Source organism: Salmo salar, chromosome ssa14 (assembly GCF_905237065.1).
Source record: "Salmo salar chromosome ssa14, Ssal_v3.1, whole genome shotgun sequence".
NCBI lineage: Eukaryota > Metazoa > Chordata > Actinopteri > Salmoniformes > Salmonidae > Salmo > Salmo salar.
In genome coordinates, this window is record NC_059455.1 from 61,235,522 (window position 1) to 61,244,932 (window position 9,411).

General features: G+C 43.3%; 1 long non-coding RNA gene across 1 annotated transcript; it reads left to right on the plus strand.

Moving 5' to 3' along the window:
- The first annotated feature begins 6,298 nt into the window (after nucleotides 1-6,298).
- On the plus strand, nucleotides 6,299-9,173 carry LOC106570173 (uncharacterized). The gene is made up of 3 exons (XR_001320621.2): nucleotides 6,299-6,563; nucleotides 7,735-7,962; nucleotides 8,067-9,173. It is a non-coding gene; the product is annotated as an uncharacterized lncRNA (long non-coding RNA).
- The last annotated feature ends 238 nt before the right edge of the window (nucleotides 9,174-9,411 follow it).

Below are 9,411 nucleotides of genomic sequence, written 5' to 3' on the forward strand. Positions count from 1 at the left end.
ACCAGACTGGAGACACGCACCCCAAGGCTAGTGCGAGGAGCGGGAACAGGACGTACTGGATTGGTGCCTACCGGTACATTGAAACAAATTAACTTTACACAGGCTTTAACGAAACACGGCTTGTAACAAAAATAAATAGGCTTTAACGAAACACGGCTTGTAACAAAAATAAATAGGCTTTAACAAAACACGGCTTGTAACAAAAAATGTAAAATTATCAGTAAGCTTTAGTTGTCTTTTTGCACTGAGTCAATTCCTCACGCTGCTGTTTCCAACGTCTTATTATCGACTCATTAAGACCAAGCTCCCGTGCAGCAGCTCTATTTCCTTTTCCAACAGCCAGATCAATCGCCTTCAACTTGAAAGCTGCATTATATGCATTTCTCTGTGTCTTTGCCATGATGAGGGTGACAAAATGACTACCGTAATCAGAATGATGGGAATTTGAGAGCGCTCGATTTAATCTAAACAGTAAACAAAAAAGTTGTTTGACCTTAACCCGTTCGGCAATTTCATTGGTCTAATGAAAGCTTCATGCCGCCAAAAAACTGAGTACGTCACAGAATGTGTTTTTCTGGAGAAAAAAAAATTGAAAGATGGAAAAATCCATATATTAGCCGCGTCATTGTTTAAGCCGCGGGGTTCAAAGCCTGGGAAAAAAGTTGCGGCTTATAGTCCGGAATTTACGGTACTCATCTTCTTTTTTATTTGAAGAAGGAAAAACAAAATAAACACGTATACAAAAACAAACGACTCCAAACTGTCCCGTCAGGTGCAACAAACACTAAACCAGGAAATAACTACCCACAAACCCCCATAGAACAAACACCCCTATAAATAGGACCTTCAATCAGAGGCAACGAGAAGCAGCTGCCTCCAATTGAAGGTCAACCCAATAAACACCACATATAAATAGACCAACTAGAAATAACATAGAAATACACTAACATAGAACATAACCCAAACAACCCCGAAACACCCTAAACAAACACCCCCTGCCATGCCCTGACCAAACTACAATAACAAACAGCCCCTTTACTGGTCAGGACGTGACAATAACAAGATACAAGGAGCTGAAACAAGCCGACGATTCCCACAAGGCAGCTTCTTGTCATTGTTGCTAGCTATCTGACCGCTTAGAATCATAACAGTGCACACCTTCCGACCACATCGATTTGGACTCATCAATTTCATGAAGTTGTCAGCTAACCCATCTATATAGCTCTCTGTGTAGATTTCCATCGTATCTGAGTTCTGTTTTGCAGTTATATCAAGTATTTATACCATTGGCAGACTTTGTATACCATTGGCAGATTTGTATATGCACATAAATCAAAATGTATTGGTCACATACACGTGTTTAGCAGATGTTATTTGGAGTGTAGCGAAATGCTTGTGCTTCTAGTTCTAACAGTGCAGCAATATCTAACAAGTAATATCTAACAATTTCACAACATTTACCCAATACACACAAATCTAAGTAAGGAATGGAATTAAGAATATATTAATATATGGATGAGCAATGTCAGAGTGGCATAGACTAAGATACAGTAGAATAGTATAGAATACAGTACATACATGAGTAATGCAAGATATGTAAACATTATTAAAGTTACATTATTAAAGTGACTAGTGTTCCATTTAATAATAAAGTGACCAATGATTTACATTTACATTACATTTAAGTCATTTAGCAGACGCTCTTATCCAGAGCGACTTACAAATTGGTGCATTCACCTTATGATATCCAGTGGAACAATCACTTTACAATAGTGCATCTAAATCTTTTAAGGGGGGGGGTTAGAAGGATTACTTTATCCTATCCCAGGTATTCCTTAAAGAGGTGGGGTTTCAGGTGTCTCCGGAAGGTGGTGATTGACTCCGCTATCCTGGCGTCGTGAGGGAGCTTGTTCCACCATTGGGGTGCCAGAGCAGCGAACAGTTTTGACTGGGCTGAGCGGGAACTGTGCTTCCTCAGAGGTAGGGGGGCCAGCAGGCCAGAGGTGGATGAACGCAGTGCCCTTGTTTGGGTGTAGGGCCTGATCAGAGCCTGAAGGTATGGAGGTGCCGTTCCCCTCACAGCTCCGTAGGCAAGCACCATGGCCTTATAGCGGATGTGAGCTTCAACTGGAAGCCAGTGGAGAGAGCGGAGGAGCGGGGTGACGTGAGAGAACTAGGGAAGGTTGAACACCAGACGGGCTGCGGCGTTCTGGATGAGTTGTAGGGGTTTAATGGCACAGGCAGGGAGCCCAGCCAACAGCGAGTTGCAGTAATCCAGACGGGAGATGACAAGTGCCTGGATTAGGACCTGCGCCGCTTCCTGTGTGAGGCAGGGTCGTACTCTGCGAATGTTGTAGAGCATGAACCTACAGGATCGGGTCACTGCCTTGATGTTAGTGGAGAACGACAGGGTGTTGTCCAGGATCACGCCAAGGTTCTTAGCACTCTGGGAGGAGGACACAAGGGAGTTGTCAACCGTGATGGCGAGATCATGGAACGGGCAGTCCTTCCCCGGGAGGAAGAGCAGCTCCGTCTTGCCGAGGTTCAGCTTGAGGTGGTGATCCGTCATCCACACTGATATGTCTGACAGACATGCAGAGATGCGATTCGCCGCCTGGTTATCAGAAGGGGGAAAGGAGAAGAGTAATTGTGTGTCGTCTGCATAGCAATGATAGGAGAGACCATGTGAGGATATGACAGAGCCAAGTGACTTGGTGTATAGCGAGAATAGGAGAGGGCCTAGAACAGAGCCCTGGGGGACACCAGTGGTGAGAGGGCGTGGTGCGGAGACAGATTCTCACCACGCCACCTGGTAGGAGCGACCTGTCAGGTAGGACGCAATCCAAGCGTGGGCCGCGCCGGAGATGCCCAACTCGGAGAGGGTGGAGAAGAGGATCTGATGGTTCACAGTATCAAAGGCAGCAGATAGGTCTAGAAGGATGAGAGCAGAGGAGAGAGAGTTAGCTTTAGCAGTGCGGAGAGCCTCCGTGACACAGAGAAGAGCAGTCTCAGTTGAATGCCCAGTCTTGAAACCTGACTGATTAGGATCAAGAAGGTCATTCTGAGAGAGATAGCAGGAGAGCTGGCCAAGGACGGCACGTTCAAGAGTTTTGGAGAGAAAAGAAAGAAGGGATACTGGTCTGTAGTTGTTGACATCGGAGGGATCGAGTGTAGGTTTTTTTCAGAAGGGGTGCAACTCTCGCTCTCTTGAAGACGGAAGGGACGTAGCCAGCGGTCAAGGATGAGTTGATGAGCGAGGTGAGGTAGGGGAGAAGGTCTCCGGAAATGGTCTGGAGAAGAGAGGAGGGGATAGGGTCAAGTGGGCAGGTTGTTGGGCGGCCGGCCGTCACAAGACGCGAGATTTCATCTGGAGAGAGAGGGGAGAACGAGGTCAAAGCACAGGGTAGGGCAGTGTGAGCAGGACCAGCGGTGTCGTTTGACTTAGCAAACGAGGATCGGATATCGTCAACCTTCTTTTCAAAATGGTTGACGAAGTCATCCGCAGAGAGGGAGGAGGGGGGAGGGGGAGGAGGATTCAGGAGGGAGGAGAAGGTAGCAAAGAGCTTCCTAGGGTTAGAGGCAGATGCTTGGAGTTTAGAGTGGTAGAAAGTGGCTTTAGCAGCAGAGACAGAAGAGGAGAATGTAGAGAGGAGGGAGTGAAAGGATGCCAGGTCCGCAGGGGAGGCGAGTTTTCCTCCATTTCCGCTCGGCTGCCCGGAGCCCTGTTCTGTGAGCTCGCAGTGAGTCGTCGAGCCACGGAGCAGGAGGGGAGGACCGAGCCGGCCTGGAGGATAGGGGACAGAGAAAATCAAAGGATGCAGAAAGGGAGGAGAGGAGGGTTGAGGAGGCAGAATCAGGAGATAGGTTGGAGAAGGTTTGAGCAGAGGGAAGAGATGATAGGATGGAAGAGGAGAGAGTAGCGGGAGAGAGAGAGCGAAGGTTGGGACGGCGCAATACCATCCGAGTAGGGGCAGAGTGAGAAGTGTTGGATGAGAGCGAGAGGGAAAAGGATACAAGGTAGTGGTCGGTTTCACGTCTGTATGTAGGCAGCAGCCTCTCTGTGTTAGTGATGGCTGTTTAACAGTCTGATGGCCTTGAGATAGAAGCTGTTTTAGAAGCTGGCCTTCCTGTGACATCGGGAGTTGTAGTCACACAGTTACAAGATACATGGTATAGAAAAGTACAATCTTAGGCGGGTAAATAGGGTGTTATATCTCTGCAGCTGATCTGTTCATCTGGTCCAAATCACTGATACAGGTCCTATCTATCAAATTGCTATAGGCCGAATTAGGTATTTTTGACTGGGGTCAAAATAACCCCAAATGACTTGTATTTTGAATAAGTTCATATTGATAAAGAAACACTATACCATAACTTCTATTTATTAAGAAGAAGTTGATTGACAAAGTCATGAAAAAATCTAAGAATTGAATAAACCACCTTTGGACTATGATCAAAACTGTGCCTCTGGAGTCAGAATGATCCCAGTCAGCAGTATGAGAGTTAAAGGAAAACATGTTAACATCCGTCGGAACTGATTAACTAGCAATACAAATACAACACAAACTGAAACAAAATGCTTATTAGGAGGACAAGCCAAATTCAAGAGAACATGAAACGACATAGTTACACTATGAATTGTGAAATGAAACCACTCTTGAATACTCTTACGGACAATAGTTGTTAGCCTGATAGTAAATAAACTATTTGAGCTGTTTTAGGAGTTTGAGGGAGATACTATTAACTTGGAAATTAACTAAATTGAATTCGGAAATTGGGAGAGAATAGAGTTACTGACTTGTTGAAAAAATACTTTTTGTGGTCTTGCAACCCATGCAATGATGTAGCATTGTTGACCGCAGAAATAGTCAGGTAGCCAGACAAAGTGTTTCATGTCTCAGTCATAAGGAAACAGGTGAAGTGGTGAGGGAGCCATTCTAACGACTTTCCGTAGCTTGGAGGGTGGTATGGATTACTAAATAACTGTCATTTATAATCTGGTTCATGTCAATCATACCAGATTAAAGCACTCACATTTTCCTCAAGGGTTCAACAGAATGTTATAAACTGGGTGGTTCGAGCCCTGAATGCTGATTGGCTGAAAGCCGTGGTATATCAGACCGTAGACCACGGGTATGTGTCACGTCCTGACCAGTAAAGGGGTTATTTGTTATTGTAGTTTGGTCAGGACATGGCAGGGGGTGTTTGTTTTATGTGTTTCGGGGTTTGTTGGGCTATGTTCTTGTTAGTTTATTTCTATGTTCTAGTCTTTCTATTTCTATGTTTAGTTAATGGGGTTGACCTTCAATTGGAAGCAGCTGCTCCTAGTTGCTTCTAATTGAAGGTCTTATTTAAGAGGGTGTTTTTTTCTATGGGATTTGTGGGTAGTTGTTTCCTGTTTTGTGTCTGTGTACCTGACAGGACTGTTTAGTGGCGTTCGTTGTTTTGTATACGTGATTTGTTTGTTTTTTCCTTCTTTTGATTTAATAAAGAAGATGAATATACACGTTCCCGCTGCACCTTGGTCCAATCCTTACGACGCCCGTTGCAGTATGACAAAACACGTATTGTTACTGCTCTAATTAAGATGGTAACCAGTTTATAATAGCAATAAGGCACCTCTGGGGTTTGTGGTGTATGGCCAATATACCACGGCTAAGGGCTGTACGCAGGCACTCCGCGTTGCGTCGTGCATACGAACAGCCCTTAGTCGTGATATATTGGTCACATACCACACCCCCTCGGGCTTTATTGCTTAGTTAACCTAAGTATCTTGTCCGTTATGTACGCATGTTATACATGATAAGCAGTGTCTAGCCGACATGGGGTCGACTCGACACCTGTGTGAATCTTAGAATCTAATCAGGTAATTGTTTTTTCTTGGTTACTAAGGGGCTTCCCAAATGAAACCCCCATTGTCTATAATGCACACTACTATGGGCCCTGGTCAAAAGGGGATCGATGCACAATCTCAAGCACTTTAAAATGGGCATTCATCTCCATTGTTACTGAGGTAGACATTAGCGCACGTCTGACTGTTTACACAGCACAACGTAGAATTGTTACAAGTATCGAACTACAAGGCAGGTAAAATCAAATATGAAGTCAAGTTTATTGGTGCAACATTTTGAATGCCTGACATCATCGACATTGTTCCTGCTGGAAAACATATTATATTGCACGGAACAAGGACACAGATACACAACAGTTAATTGTAGATTCAGACAGTGAATCAGTGTCCTTGAGAATTAATGGGCAAGGCTTTGGCAACTTTGCATTTATTGTCCTCCTTATCTAATGTAAGCTGGTCAGGGCTGTTTCCTGGACAGCCGGTGTCTAAGGTGGGGAGGGTGATTTTGACACATTATATAAGACCAGGCTCACTTTCAGCTGGAGTCTCTACACAGCCAGATCAGATCAACGATAGCAAACCCAGGATAGTCAACCCAGGACAGCAGTTTCCTTTAGTAGCTGGCCCATGAGACACCTCGCCTCTCTGCAATATGAAGTACCTGGTTCTGGGACTCGGCACACTGGCCTTGCTGGCATCCACCATGGCACAGGTAATGTACTTATTCCTTATTCAGAAATAATAACTGAACAAGTTTTAATAACACAAAGGTGGAAAATTGCAATGTTTAAAATGGATAGCCTAAGGGTCAGTAAAAAAAATTACTGGGGGGGCGGTGGTCCAACTCGAGGTTTCATTAAAAAAAAAAAGCACCCCCTCCCCAACGTAAAAAATATTTTCACATGACCCTCCCCTTGTACTGTAAAAATAAAACTGCACACCCTCCCCCCTCATTGAATGAACTCAAAAAGAATGATTATGACCAAAAATAACAATACCTGTAGTGACCCTTTGTTTATAAATGTGGATGTCGACTTTGCCACTACAGCAGGCTTTTGTGGCACAGTTGATGCCACGCAGGGCGACGGGCCAGAACGTTGAGGGTTCACCAACCACCACAGACAAGCTCACTCTCCCTGCCTGTTTCATTACACTACAATCAGAGACGGTTGCAAATAATGATCAGCTGGGGGAAATCAGATTTTCTAAATGTTTATGCTATATTGATGATTATAAACTGGGTGGTGCGAGTTCAGAATGCTGATTGGCTGAAAGCTGTGGTATATCAGACCGCATACAATGGGTATGACAAAATATTTATATTTACTGCTCTCCACGTTGCGTCGTGCCTTATTGCTTAATTATATAAAATATATGCAACGAATTTATATGCAACGAACAGCCAATAAGTAAAGCAGCTTTTTGAGCTGTTTGTCTCATGTCTTTCATGAGTAACGACATGACACATCTGCCTCTCTGCTGCCTATCAGCTACTCCCCTTGTTTTTGTGGATTGATATAGAAAATTGGTGTGCCTTTGAATGATTTTATGTGTGGTATGATTGTTAGTTAGCCTATTGCAGATCTATTGCAGATCTGTACCAACGATCCACCTACCACTATTGCCACTATGAATGGTGGATAGAGGTCAGGACAGACAGTGAGACTGGCAGACTATATTGACCTGTGGTATAGTAAGTGTGTGGAAAAGCGTAGTGCATGCAAACAGATTAGGACATTTGGCAAGGATGCAAGAAGTTATACAGTAAAACCTGAAAAGTGATATTGTAATCCCCCCCCAGCAATTTCGAATTGTCCCTAATTAATTTCAGTTTCAAATAGACATGGGTAAGTTAATGCTTAATGAACAATTTCATCCAACAGAATTCTACAATAGGACCAGCAACCGACCAACAGGATTCTACAATAGGACCAACAACCGACCAACATAATTCTACAATAGGACCAGCAACCGACCAACAGTATTCTACAATAGGACCAACAACCGACCAACGGAATTCTACAATAGGACCAACAACCGACCAACATAATTCTACAATAGGACCAGCAACCGCCACAAGTGCCACAACCGCCACATGGCCATCCACACCAGTAATTTTCAAACTGTCCCTAATTCATTTCAGTTAATAGACATGGGTGAAATAATCCTGAATTAACATGTAGCCTAATGTAAATACTTCAATTTCATCCAACAGAATTCTACAATAGGACCAACAACCAACCAACAGAATCCTACAACAGGACCAACAGCCGACCAACATAATTCTACAATAGGACCAACAACCGACCAACGGAATTCTACATTAGGACCAACAAACGCCACCACAAACGCCACCACAAACGCCACCACAACCGCCACCACAACCGCCACATGGTCAACCACTCTCATCACACCAGCAGGGGGCAGCCATGTCTTCAGTTACTCCCTGACTCTACTGTTTGGTTCGACAGTCAGCCTGATCATGCATTCACTATGGCATTGAGCGCCACATAGAGGGCAAGAGTCACATTGACCGCACCTTCCTGAGAGTGTTAAAGGGTAACTTTGGGATTTTGGCAACGAGGCCCGTTATCTACTTTCCCAGAGTCAGATGATCTCATGGATACTAGTTTTAAGTCTCTGCGTGCGGTTTGAATGAAGTTGCTAACTTGCGCAACTGTTAACTTCCTTTTAGCTCAATGACTGCTAATGCTAGTTGTTAACTAGCGCTAGTGCAATTGTTAATTAGCGTTAGGGTAATGACCGGAACTTCCAGTCATTGTGTTAACACTAGTTAGCATTGGCCTCGCAAAACTACCTCTAACTTCCTTCATACTGGACACAGAGACATACAAATGGTATCCACGAGTTCATCTGATTCTGGGAAAGACGATAAAGGGCACCATTGCCAAATCCTAAAGTATGTCTTTAAAAACTCAATAAGAGCGTAGGAGAATGATCTTTCTCTCTGACAATTTGTATATTTTACAATGACCTGCTGGAGGTTTGCATGTGCTCTGTGTATTTCAAAATGTAGTACTAAAACACTGGTTGATAGGGTTGCAATGCCCAAAATCGGTGTATATTAATGTTTTATAGTCAATCAAGCGATGAGTTCCTTTGCTATGTAAACAAGTGAAGTATTCATGTGATTGCCTTCGGACTAAAATAGGTCATTATACAAATGGTAAATTCTTTAATTTATCATTGTACAAATGTTGAAATGTACCCATATAAATATTTTTTTTTTTGTATTGCTATTTGACCGAGTGAAATATTGACATATACATTTATTAAAATCCTGATATTTTATCACAGTAAATAGGTTTATTGGAATGACTCTTGCTTTTAATCTTAATATCAGTTCCATTGTTCTGCTTTTCAGGGCACTTTAAGATTTGTGAATAAAAAGTGTCCACCACAAATGTTCCTTCATAGGTGAAAATAAATGCATTTTAATTTAATATAAGATGAAGTTATTAATTAACAATGAAAGAATTATAAAAATCTATAACATACAATGTGACGTATCAATGCAGGTACGGAAGGCGCATTCAATC